This window comes from Mirounga angustirostris, unplaced genomic scaffold (assembly GCF_029215605.1).
Source record: "Mirounga angustirostris isolate CCGP_5_RB_7025 unplaced genomic scaffold, mMirAng1.0.hap1 SCAF_5, whole genome shotgun sequence".
In the NCBI taxonomy this organism is placed as follows: Eukaryota; Metazoa; Chordata; class Mammalia; order Carnivora; family Phocidae; genus Mirounga; species Mirounga angustirostris.
This window is the reverse complement of record NW_026991713.1, coordinates 95,540,812-95,554,087: the sequence shown is the minus strand read 5'-3', so window position 1 is coordinate 95,554,087 and position 13,276 is coordinate 95,540,812. Positions and strand designations below refer to the sequence as shown.

General features: G+C 37.9%; 1 protein-coding gene across 3 annotated transcripts in view; it reads right to left on the bottom strand.

The window, feature by feature from the left end:
• LOC123841477 (C-type lectin domain family 4 member D-like) overlaps positions 1 to 13,276 on the bottom strand; it is a 63,979-nt gene that overhangs the window by 13,795 nt on the left and 36,908 nt on the right. For all 3 annotated transcript variants that reach the window (XM_064591618.1, XM_064591619.1, XM_064591617.1), the window contains exon 2: positions 9,027 to 9,249. The gene's annotated coding sequence lies outside the window, so the exon portion shown is untranslated. The remainder of the gene's footprint in view (positions 1 to 9,026; positions 9,250 to 13,276) is intronic.

Here is a 13,276-nt window from a genome sequence, read left to right as displayed (position 1 = left end):
GGACACAGAATAGTCCCTTCAAAATGGTGTTGGGAAAAGTGGATAACCACAAGTGGAAGAATGTGGTTCTTACTCTTATCTTACACCACTAATAAAAATGAACTCATAATGGATTAAAGACTTTAAGACCTGAAACTATAAAACTCCTAGGAAAAAACCTAGAGATAAAACTCCTTGACATTGGTGTCAGCAATGATTTCCTGGGTATGAGAGCAAAAGCACAAGCAGCAAAAGCAAAGATAAATAAGTGGGACTACCTCAAATTTAAAAGCTTTTCTGCTCAGGTGCCTGGGTGGCTCAGTTGGTTAAGCAACTGCCTTCAGCTCAGGTCATGATCCCAGGGTCCTGGGATCAAGTCTTGCATCTGGCTCCCTGCAGGGAGCTGGCTTCTCCCTCTCCCTCTGCCTGCTATTGCCCCTGTTTGTGTTCTGTCAAAATAAATAAATAAAATCTTTAAAAATAATAATAATAATAAAAGCTTTCAACTTTTTTAAAAAACTTTTTTTCCAGATGTGCAAAAACACTTATTAATAAAATGAAAAGGTAACCTACAGAATGGAAGAAAACATTTACAAAACACATATCTGATAAGGAATTAACATCTAAAAAATATAAAGAATTAATACAACTCAATAGCAAAAAAACCCTAACAACTCAATTTAAACAGAGGCAGAGGAACTGAATAATCTCCAAAAACATACAGAGAGCCAAGAGGCACATGAAAAGGTCCTCGACATCACTAATTATCAGGGAAATGCAAATCAAAAGCACAGTGGGAAAAAAAAGCACAATGAGATATCACCTCACACCTGTTAAAATTAAGGTTCTATTAAGAAGAAAAGAGGGGCGCCTGGGTGGCTCAGTTGTTAAGCGTCTGCCTTTGGCTCAGGTCATGATCTCAGGGTCCTGGGATCGAGCCCCACATCAGGCTCTCTGCTCAGCGGGAAGCCTGCTTCTCCCTCTCCCACTCCCCCTGCTTGTGTTCCCTCTCTCGCTGTGTCTCTCTCTGTCGAATAAATAAATAAAATCTTTAAAAAAAAAAAAAAAGAAGAAAAGAGATAGCAACTGTTAACAAGGAGAAAAGGGAACCCTAGTGCACTGTTGGTAAGAATGCAAATTGGTACAGCCCCTATGGAAAAGTGTGGAGGTTCCTCAAAAAATTATAAATAGACCTACCATATGATCCAGTAATACCAATTCTGGTTTCTTATATATTAGAATATTGTAGGGATATCTGCACTACTATATTCATTATTCACAATAGCCGAATGGATAAGGAAGATATGGTATAAGTATACAATGGAATATTATTCAAACATGAGAAAGAAGTAAATCCTGCCATTTGAAACCATTTGGTTGGAAATTGAGGGCATTAAGTTAAGTGAAATAAGTCAGGCAGAGAAAGATAAATACTGTATGATATCACTTATGTGTGGAATCAAAAAATGACAAATTAAGGAAGAGAGAGAGTAGTGGTTACTAAGGGTTGAGGAATGGGGAAAATGGGGACATATTGGTCAAATGGTACAAACTTCCAGGTATGAGATTAACAGTCTAATGTACGGCATGGTGATATTAGCTGATAATATTGTATATACTTGAATGTTCTAAAATATAGATTTTAAACATTTTTGCCACACAAAAGAAATGGCAAATATGTGACAGGATGGAGGTGGTCGCTAATACTACAGTGGTAATCATTTTGCTATTTATAAATGCATCCAATCAATACATTGTATACCTTAAAATTACATAATGTTATATGCCAACTGTATCTCAGTAAAACTGAGTGGAAAATGTTGCATCCATACAACAGAATACTATTTGGCAATAAAAAGGAATGAAATACTGCTAAATGCTACAATATGGATGAATCTCAAAAACATTATGCTAAGTGAAAGGAGTCAATCACAAAAGACCACATATTGTGTGATTCCATTTACATGAAGTGTCCAGAATAGGCAAATTCATAAATATGGAAAGTAGATTAGTGGTTGCCTAGGGCAGGGGGTGGTGGTATAGATTTTGGAGTAATAACTAAGTGGTGTGAGGTGGGTTTTTTTCAGGTAATGATATCGTCTAAAATTGATTGTGATGAAATTTGCACCAATCTGTGAATATGCAAAAAAAAGCCATTGATCTGTGTGCTTTAAGTGACTGAATTATATAGTATGTAAACTATATCTCTCCTAGAGACCTATAAACTACCAAAACTGAACCAGGAAGAAATGGAAAACCTGAACAGACCCATAACCAGTAAAGAAATTGAAGCAGTAATAAAAAATCTCCCAACAGGGGCACCTGGGTGGCTCAGTTGGTTAAGCGACTGCCTTCGGCTCAGGTCATGATCCTGGAGTCCCGGGATCGAGTCCCGCATCGGGCTCCCTGCTCGGCAGGGAGTCTGCTTCTCCCTCTGACCCTCCTCCCTCTCATTCTCTCTCTGTCTCAAATAAATAAATAAAATCTTAAAAAAAAAAAAATCTCCCAACAAACAAGAGCGCAGGGCCAGGTGGCTTCCCAGGGGAATTCTACCAAACATTTAAAGAAGAATTAATACCTATTCTTCTGAAACTGTTCCAAAAAAATAGAAATGGAAGGAAAACTTCCAAACTCGTTTTATGAGGCCAGCATTACCTTGATCCCAAAACCAGACAAAGACCCCATCAAAAAGGAGAATTATATCTCTTGTTGAGTTCGTAGGTGTTCAGGACCCCGAATAGCCAGAGGAATGTTGAAAAAGAAAAGCAAAGCTGGTGGCATCACAATTCTGGACTTCAAGCTCTATTACAAAGCTGTCATCATCAAGACTGTATGGTACTGGTACAAAAACAGACACAGAGATCAATGGAACAGAATAGAGAGCCCAGAAATGGACCCTCAACTCTATGGTCAACTAATCTTTGACAAAGCAGGAAAGAATGTCCAATGGAAAAAAGACAGTCTCTTCAACAAATGGTGTTGGGAAAATTGGATAGCCACATGCAGAAGAAAGAAACTGGACCATTTCCTTACACCACACACAAAAATAGACTCAAAATAGTTGAAAGACCTAAATGTGAGACAGGAATCCATCAAAATTCTTGAGGAGAACACAGGCAGCAACCTCTTCAACCTCAGCTGCAGCAACTTCTTCCTAAACACATCGCCAAAGGCAAGGGAAGCAAGGGCAAAAATGAACTATTGGGACTTCATCAAGATAAAAAGCTTTTGCACAGCAAAAGAAACAGTCAACAAAACCAAAAGACAACTGACAGAATGGGAGAAGATATTTGCAAATGACATATCAGATAAAGGGCTAGTATCCAAAATCTATAAAAAAACTTATCAAACTCAACACCCAAGGAACAAATAATCCAATCAAGAAATGGGCAGAGACATGACCAGACATTTCTGCAAAGAAGACACCCAAATGGCCAACAGACACATGAAAAACTGTTCAACATCACTCAGCATTGGGGAAATACAAATCAAAACCTCAATGAGATACCACCTCACACCAGCCAGAATGGCTAAAATTAACAAGTCAGGAAATGACAGATGTTGGCGAGGATGCGGAGAAAGGGGACCCTCCTACACTGTTGGTGGGAATGCAAGCTGGTGCAGCCACTCTAGAAAACAGTATGGAGGTTCCTCAAAAAGTTGAAAATAGAGCTACCCTATGACCCAGCAATTGCATTACTGGGTATTTACCCTAAAGATACAAATGTAGTGATCTGAAGGGGCCTATTCACCTGGATGTTTATAGCAGCAATGTCCACAATTGCCAAACTATGGAAAGAGCCCAGATGTCCATCAACAGATGAATGGATAAAGAAGATTGGTATATATATACAATGGAATATTATGCAGCCATCAAAGAAAACCTCCCCAAATCTTGCCATTTGCAATGACATGGATGAAACTAGAGGGTATTATGCTAAGCGAAATAAGTCAATCAGAGAAAGATATGTATCATATGACCTCACTGATATGAGGAATTTGAGAAACAAGATAGAGGATCATAGGGGAAGGAAGGAAAAAATGAAACAAGATGAAACCAGAGAGGGAGACAAACCATAAGAGACTCTTAATCTCAGGAAACAAACTGAGGGTTGCTGGAGTGGTAGGGGGTGGGGGGATGGGGTGGCTGGGTGATAGACATTGGGGAGGGTATGTGCTATGGTGAGCACCATGAATTGTGTAAGACTGATGAATTACAGACCTGTACCTCTGAAACAAATAATACATTATATGTTAAAAAAAAAAAAAAGAAGAAGAAGAAGAAGAAGATAGTAGGAAGGGAAAAATGAAGGGGGTGGAAATCAGAGGGGGAGACGAATTCATGCAACCAACATAGGATCACCTAAATATATAAGGCAAATATTAACAGGCCTGGAGGGAGAAATAGACAGCAGTACAATAATAGTAGGAGACTTCAATGCCCCACTTTCAACAACAGATTGATCACCCAGACAGAAGATCAATAAAGAAACATTGGACTTAAACGACACATGGACCTAACACACATGTACCAAACACTCCATCCAAGAGCAGCATGATACACACTCTTCCTAAGTGTACATGGAACATTCTCTAGCAGAGATCACATGTTAGGCTACAAAACAAGTCTTAATAAATTTAAGTAGATTGAAATCATATTAAGCATCTTTTCTGACCACAATGGTATAAATCTAGAAATCAAGTGCAAGAAAAAACCTGAAAAATTCACAAATATATGAGGTTAAACAACATGCTCCTATATGCATACATACTATTCATTGAGTCACTCTATGTCTTTTGATTAGGGAATGTAGTCCATTTCATTTAAAGAAATCTTCAATAATCATATGGTTTCACTTATTTGTGGAACATAAGGAATAGCATGGAGGAAATTAGGAGAAGGAAGGGAAAAACGAAGTGGGGGGAATTGGAGGGGGAGACGAACCATGAGAGACTATGGACTCCAAGAAAAAAACTGAGGGTTTTAGAGGGGTGGGGTGGGGGGATGGGTGAGCCCATACGGTGATGGGTATTAAGGAGGGCATGTACTGCATGGAGCACTGGACGTTATATCCAGTGAGTCATGGAACACTACATCAAAAACTAATGATGTACTGTATGGTGACTAACATAACATAATTAAAAAAAAACCTCACTGATTAAAAAATAAATAAATAAATACCTTTGGGGGAATGTTTAAAAAAAAGGAATCATTATTATTATTTGATTATGGCATACTTCACACACCATAAAATAATATTTTAACCTTGGGTCAAAAAAGAAATTTAAAAAAAGAAATCAAACTAGAAATCAAAATATGTCTTGAACCAAATGAAAATGGAAATATAAAAAGAAATACAACATAGAAAAACTCATGGGATGCAACAAAAGCAGTTTTAATAGAGAAGTTCATAACAATAAACACCTATATGATAAAAAATATTATTTCTTTGAAGTAAAAACAAGAATAAAAAAGGGCAAACATCCTTTAAAAAAGTGGTATGAAGGGGCACATGGGTGGCTCAGTCAGTTGTGTCCAACTCTTGTTTTCAGCTCAGGTCATGATCTCAGGGTCCTGAGATTGAGCCCCATATCCGGCTTTGTGCTTAGCGGGGAGTCTGCTTGGGATTTTCTCTCTCCCTCTCCCTCTGCCCCTCCCCCTGCTTGCACTCTAAATAAATAAATAAATTCTTTTTTTTAAGTGATATGAAAATCAAATCAGGCTACTAAATTCATTAAGATGTTGGTCAGACAACCCTTCCAAATAAGCAAACCATGTGTGGCAACCAGGCCCAGAAATGGAGAGGAGTCTATGGAATGCAAGCCTAAGAGTTTGTTAGAGTGAGGGATCCAGAATAATCTGCTATTCAAAACTTCACAGTGCATTATTGCAAAGCCTGTTAGTTGAGAAAATTCTGAGCTGTGCATTCTTTTGGGTTGTGCAATCCCCTCCACACTATGGGTTTTGGTTTTTGCCATTTTCACTTTAATGGCTTTTGTCAGCCTGTCCCACAGTATCTCACAGATGAATTATTGCTCTAGAGTGAAAGAAACATTTCAACCTCAAATCTTGCATCAAAACTTAGCAAAGAAGTAATTCTTTGCATTCAAAGTGTTTGGACTCATCCTGATGATGGAACCTGAAAAAGATATATAGGAAATAAACATAACAGGGAAATTCCTGATGAAGAAACCAAGGCCAGGAAGGTGATGAAAATAAAAATGAATCAGTTGATTGGTAGCAAATATTTGGAAAGTATCTACTATGTGCTAAGCACTTTGTAGTTTCTGGGAATACAAGAGGGAACATTGTTTTTCACCAATTCCACAGTGTATCTATTATGTACCAGGGACTTTTCTAGGCACTGGGGAAAAGGCCATGGGCAAAATAAATCCAAATTATCCATCCCCCTAATGCTGACACTGTATTAGGGAAAAACAGATTTTCAACAAATGCTTATATATTTAATGAATACTACCCAGAAAGAATTAGTGGATAATAATGAAGAAAAATGGGAGCATACAACCCAGACTGGGGCTGGAGTAGGGTTGCAGAGGAAGGAAAGAAGGCATCTGGAGGAAGGGATGACTTAGAAGATGAGTAAGCATTGTTTGTCCCACCACATCCCACAAGTGCCGGGAGATTTAGGGACAATATGAGGTTGCATAATTAGTAAATGAGTCACTAATTAGATGAAACAGGGTCCCTTTCAAATGTGACAGAGACTCAGTATTTTACAAGAAATTTCTCTCATTTTTTGTTCTAAAATAATGTTATGAAAAGCAAATACATAAAAATGACAAACTAATGCTCATAGCCTCAAAGTATTTTAAAAGATTGAGCATCAAGAAAGGGCCCTAAACTCTTCCAGAGAGAAAAAAATACAGATCTCCTCAAAAGAAAGAAATAAAGTTGATCTTTGATTTTTTACCATTTTAAATGGGTACTAGAAATAAGGAAATTACACCTTCCTAGGTCACCAGGTCTATGTTTTCTCACTTCAGGGAAGGTATGTGGTACAGGGCCAAAAAGAAAAAGTTCCTGGTAATGAACAATATCCCTTTCTCCCCTTTGTTTTTCAGAAGATGGTGATACTTGGAGTGATTCATCTAAAGGGCAAATAAAGAGATAGAAGGGAGATTTCCAAAGACTTAGATGTGAACAGGGACACCTGGGTGGCTCAGATGGTTAAGCATCTGCCTTTGGCTCAGGTCATGATCCCAGGGTCCTGGGATGGAGCCCCACATCGGGCTCTGTGCTCAGCAGGGAGCCTGCTTCTCCCTCTCCCTCTGCCTGCCTGTCTGCCTACTTGTGATCTCTCTCTCTCTGTGTCAAATAAATACATAAAATCTTTAAAAAAAAAAAAAAAGACTTAGATGTGAACAAAAGTTGTCACATTCCAGTAACCTTAAGGAATTGTACTCTGCATCCTGACAGAGATCCCCAAAGTGGATAGACTTCAGAGAAGAAAAGCTTTAGTTCACTGAGAGAAACCGGACTGTTGTCACAGAAAATCTGATGCCATCCGCTACCCAGATCCCACACAGACTTAAACAATGGTACAAGCAGTGGTGACCACAATGCACTGAAGATTAAGAGTCCCTCTCTTTTTTACTGGACAACACATAGGCTTCCTGGATCCTCCTGCAATTGCAGTGAGGGGAGAGGAGCCCCAAGATGACTGAGACTGAGTTTCCTAACCAGCTGGCATACCAGAATTTCAGAATCAGATTTATTTTTACTTAAAAATGTGAAATTATTTGCACATTTAAGTTTGTAGACAAAAAGTTATGCCCACAGCAACAAAGAGAAAGGCACAGTGTATAAGAAACAGTAGATCTGACCAGAAGAGCCAGGAAGGGAAGTCCTTGGATGGCCACTGTGAATAGCAATGGGTCCAGTACAGGGCAGCAGAAGGAGGGTTCTGAGAAAACCAGATTAAAGCTGAATGCCATGTAAGAGGCACACTAATTGGAAGGGTTGAAAAATAAGAGCATAACAGAAGCAGGATATACAAGAAAAAGCAATTAGCAATACCAGGGGAAAAAGCTATATGACAAAGTAGAGTCTAATTAGGAAGCAAATTAAAATGTAACTTGAGTTAAAATAACTTATAGAATCCATTTGACCTTATTGGAAGGAGCAATCTTCTCTAAATAAATCAAAATTGAGACATGGGACCTATACATAATCTTAGCCCATCTTTTGGCCCAAAAGATTCATGATCATGTAAGTTTGTTGACTAGAATTAGCCTCTGTACAAAACATGGACACTTGATCATGACTGTAGTATACAATGTGAATGCCAACAACCTTGACAAGGTAAAATTAAAAATGTGACTGACAGGGGCACCTGTGTGGGTCAGTCGGTTGAATGTCCAACTCTTGGTTTCAGCTCAAATCATGATCTCAGTGTTGTGAGATCAAGCCCCATGACGGGCTCTTGTGCTCAGCAGGGAGTCTGCTTGAGAATCTTTCCCTCTCCTTCTGTGCCTCCCTCCATCCGTGCTCTCTCTCTCTCTCTCAAATAAATAAATAAATAAATAAATAAATAAATAAATAAATCTTTTTTTAAAAAAACTAACCAATAAATTAATAACTGAAAGTAATAATCATCATTCAATCTTCAAAATTTGAAGAAAAAGTGAAAATAGAAGGAAAGTAAAAAAGAATTAGGGGAGCAAGGAGTACTAGATTATAATGTTCAAAAATAGAGATATTTAGAGTCATGGAAAACATCACCAGAAAAGGAAAAAGAAAGAAAGAAAGAAGGAAAGAAAGAAAAGAAAGAAAAGGATACAGCTAAAACAATTTACCTGTGCATAGTAGGGTTAGGGTAGGAAAGGATGATGTGAGAGACTATTGCTTTTCACCATGAACTCTTTTATACTATTTGAATTATCATCTTGCGCATACTTTATTTGACGATAGACCTTTATGATTGCAGAGTTTGCATTCTTTCTGCTATTCCATACTACCCAAATTGGCAAGAGTATATAAGTTAGTTCAAGAGATTAGAGTATTATAATGGCAAAAGCTAACTAACCTCTCTGAGTGCATTAGAGCACAGGAATAAGAATGAGGAATCAGGGGCGCCTGGGTGGCTCAGTTGGTTAAGCGACTGCCTTTGGCTCAGGTCATGATCCTGGAGTCCCGGAATCGAGTCCCGCATCGGGCTCCCTGCTCGGCGGGGAGTCTGCTTCTCCCTCTCCCACTCCCCGTTTGTGTTCCCTCTCTCACTGTGTCTTTCTCTGTCAAATAAATAAAATCTTAAAAAAAAAAAAAAAAAAAAAAGAACGAGGAATCAGTTATACAGTGACCAGAAAGCATGTCTAACTCAGCCATGGTTGCAGATATTGTCAATCTCTGAGGAAGCCAAACTCTGGAGTCATGACTCAGGTGCAAGAGAATGTTCAAGCCAATGGTCGTAGCTGAAATCAGACAAGTATGAGCACTGAGAGTCTTGATAATACATGCTTTTAGGTTTGGAGAACAGTTAGGGGAGAGGGTTAGAAAGGATAAGATTGAGAGTCAATTAAATTTTTAGCTCAGGGCCCAAAATTCAGCAGAAACCCAGAGTCGTGGGCATTAAAAACTGAGGCAGAAACCTAATCATATTTAATGGATCCAAAAAATGGGTGTATTTGCAGAGAGTATGAGGATAGGGTAGAGAATTTCAAAATTCATATACAATGCATGTACCTCGCATAGTATATATCAGGTCTATCAACAGCAAAATTAATTTCAAGCCTACAAATTAGAGGAGTTGATGTCTTTTGTGATTTCTCAGGTTAACTCAAAAACTAAGCAAGACTGTGTGTAGGAGGTTGACATTGGTGGATGCAGCTGGAAAGCCTGGAGAAGAAAGTGGCTGACAAGTATGGATGATGTGTAGACTGATTCCTAACAAGGTGGCTATACAGGTTTTCTTTGATTCATTATCCAGATATTTTGTTGGACCTTTAGTGTGTCCCCCTACCACACCCACACACTTCTGACATAGTATGTCAAAACTTAGAGTTTATAATCCCTAAGGACAAAATTCTAGCTTTTCTTTATCCCATCCTCAATGAGGGGATCATAATAAAATTATGCAAATTATTTTAAGGAACTTTGAAAACTAGCATTGACCATACCAGTGTAAGTTAAATACTGTATGAGTAGTCACCATCATTATTATTACCACGCAGGAAAATAGTTTCTCTTGCACAAATGTTCTTAAACTGAAATCATGCAAATGAGACCAAAAAGCCCTTAATGATTGTAGTAAAGGCAGGATCACTCAAGTTATTGGAAGCAAAAAGCCAAGCAAGAGTAATGTTTGAAATTCATGAATTGAAGTAATGCTATAAAATTTCAAATTAGCAGGTCAATGGCATACTCAAGCCATTGGTCAGCTCTCTATGTCTTCTAGAAAGAAGGAATACACTTCCCACAGATTGGAAAAGAGGTACATATGTACCTCATTGAAAGTAGAGGACAACAGGTGTCCACTACTAACTAATGAGCTTCATTTTAATGACTGTCACTAAAGCAAGCACAAGATATTTTGAAATTAGCTTCTAAAGAGCATTCATCATGATTTAGAAAATGTAAATGAAGGCATCTTAGTATTCGGTTTTGATGAAGATAGCCATTGTAAACACGGGAGTCAAACAAATTTGGCTTGTTTTACAGACTTCGGTTATGACAGCTCAAAAACCATGTGCTTTTCACATTAATGAAGAAGATGAGCTATATCCACAGTTTCCAAAGCTGGAAATACCTCAGGGATTTCTCAAACAATTAAGTATTTTATAAAAACAAAATAATGATTTCGGCTGTTTGAGAAAGGTTTTGAATACTTCATTTAAACATTGGTCAAAAAAAAGCTAATACAAGTAACCCAAGCAATACACCTGGGGGAATATGAGTGCCAGCTACACTAGCTGTAACCTTGGAGCATTATTTAAAACATACATCTAAAGCATCAATAGTTAATACTTGTTGATATGCCGGGCACTCGTCTAAGCACTGAACAGAAATTAACTTGCTTACTCTCCATACAATCAAGTAAGTACTATCATTTCCCCCTTTACAAATAACATATCTAAGTCTTTGAAAAGTTAAAAACTTGCCTGAGCTCCTGCATAGAGTATTCTAGAGCTGGAATTCAGATGTAGGTAATATGGCACTCCAGCCCATACGGTTAACCACTGGGTTATAGTCCTCTGAGAAAAGAAAAACATTCTATCGGATAAAAAGCCACTAACAGAATAAATACTAGCTGACATAATTTTTTAAAAAAGACTAAAAAGAAATAAAAACATGTTTAGTATGAAGAGCAGACTGGAATACACTGGGGAAAAAAAAGAGTCCATGCAAGAGGCAGAGAAAGGAAAGATGTATACCAACAATAATGGTGAAGAAACCAACATGGGCAAACAGGATGGAAAACACAGCAACAATCCAATGACTCAATAGGAACCCACAGCTTCCTCTTTGGTTCAGCAAGTAAAGAGCCCTAATCTGGGAAAATATGTTTCTCAGAGGTCAGACAGGCCAGAACAAACCAGAAATGGTTATGAGTGAATATGTCCAGACCAACATTAAAGCTTTGCTTTTCTTCCCACAAACGCTGTGGACACAATCTCGAGGCCAGACTGTAGTCAAAGACATTAACCAAAGAACTTTCTTCAAGTTGTGTAGACAGCATCCATACTTCCAGGCTACTGACTACTATGTACAGAAGATGAAATCCACAAGAAACAGAGATTAGACACTTACTCCTATATTTCTTTTATAGTCAAGGGCATACTTAATTTTCATTTTAAGGTTATAGCTGCTCCCCCAAACCACCATATATTTAGACTGCATCCCAATCCTTCCCAGATTGTCATCTTCCTACTTTTTATTGTCTGTATACCCTGTTTATTATTTATGTTAAGTTTTTTCATTTGCCAATAATAGAAGCCTACTAAAAACTGCTAAAGAAAAAATAAATGTATAAGATGGCTGCTCATGCATTTCACAGAATCCAAGAAGGAGATGAACAACCAGGCTTCCATAAGTGTGAACCAAGGTAGCTTGGGAAATCACAGACACAAATGTACTTGGATCTTAAACCTAGGGCCCTGCCATCAACAAGGTTTGATTCTTAAAACCAGTCCCTATGTCTCTCAGCTCAAATTCAGAATCCCTGAGAGAGAAAATTGGATTTTATAGCCTAGACCAAGTATAGCCAGAGGAAGAGAGAGTCAGGTAATCACAAATGTGATTACTAAGGTCTCTGTGGACAAAGCCCAAAAGAAACGAGGAGGATAGCCCTGAACTTCCTATTTCATTCCAGTGTTTCCCCTTATGCAAATATCTTCTTAGAAAATATGCACAACTGACAATTAGCTCATTTATTTGGCTGTAGGATACATTGGTCAGATTTTTGAGATGACATAAAGTGGAGGGGAAACATTAATCTTTGTGTGACCAGAGTCAGGTATCAAAATCCCAAACGGTTAGATAGGTAGGCCAAAAGTCACAAGAAGCAACTGAACATGAATGAATATTAAAAATCTGTATTTGTGTCCAGAGATGTTTTGGTAAGTGGTGCTTTGGGAAAACATTCTCAGCACACCGGAGACTCTGCCACCACGTCTGTCCACAATTGGGTTGACTTCATCTCTGCTTCACAAGTGCCATGGAGATAAAGATGATAAAATATGTAAAATCATCAAGCAGGAAATTATATAAAAAGTATAAGGCAGAAAATTATTTGCATTATTCGATAAACACATACGTTATATTTACATATTCAGAATCTATTCTTTCCTGTAAAAGACAAGACTAACTAGATAACTGGAAAGGCGCACCTTAACCTCTTGCGTACCCATGTTATTAGCCAACTGGCCAAAGGACAACAGAAAATCTTTTAGGGAGTAATTAAACACTGGACCACACATCTCCTTAATTTACAGCAATTTTATCTTAGAATGTTATTGCAGAGTGGTCCAATTTTAACTTTATAATTAACTTCAATTTAGAAAAAACCTCTACATTACAACTACAAACAACAAATGGTGTGAAAACAAAAAAAAATCTTAACAAAACACATTTCCTACGTGTACTCACCGTGGCGTTATGTTATAGGTACCTCCAAAGCTTCAGACTGGATCACTTTGCACCAAAGACAATTAAAATGTTTAGATAATTAAGGATTCTTGGTTTAATCAAGTTATGTCTTTCTCCTTATAAATTTTGTTTTATAATTGATAACAAAGAACAAAATCAGTGATTTGCACCCTAAATAGTCCCTTTTAAACC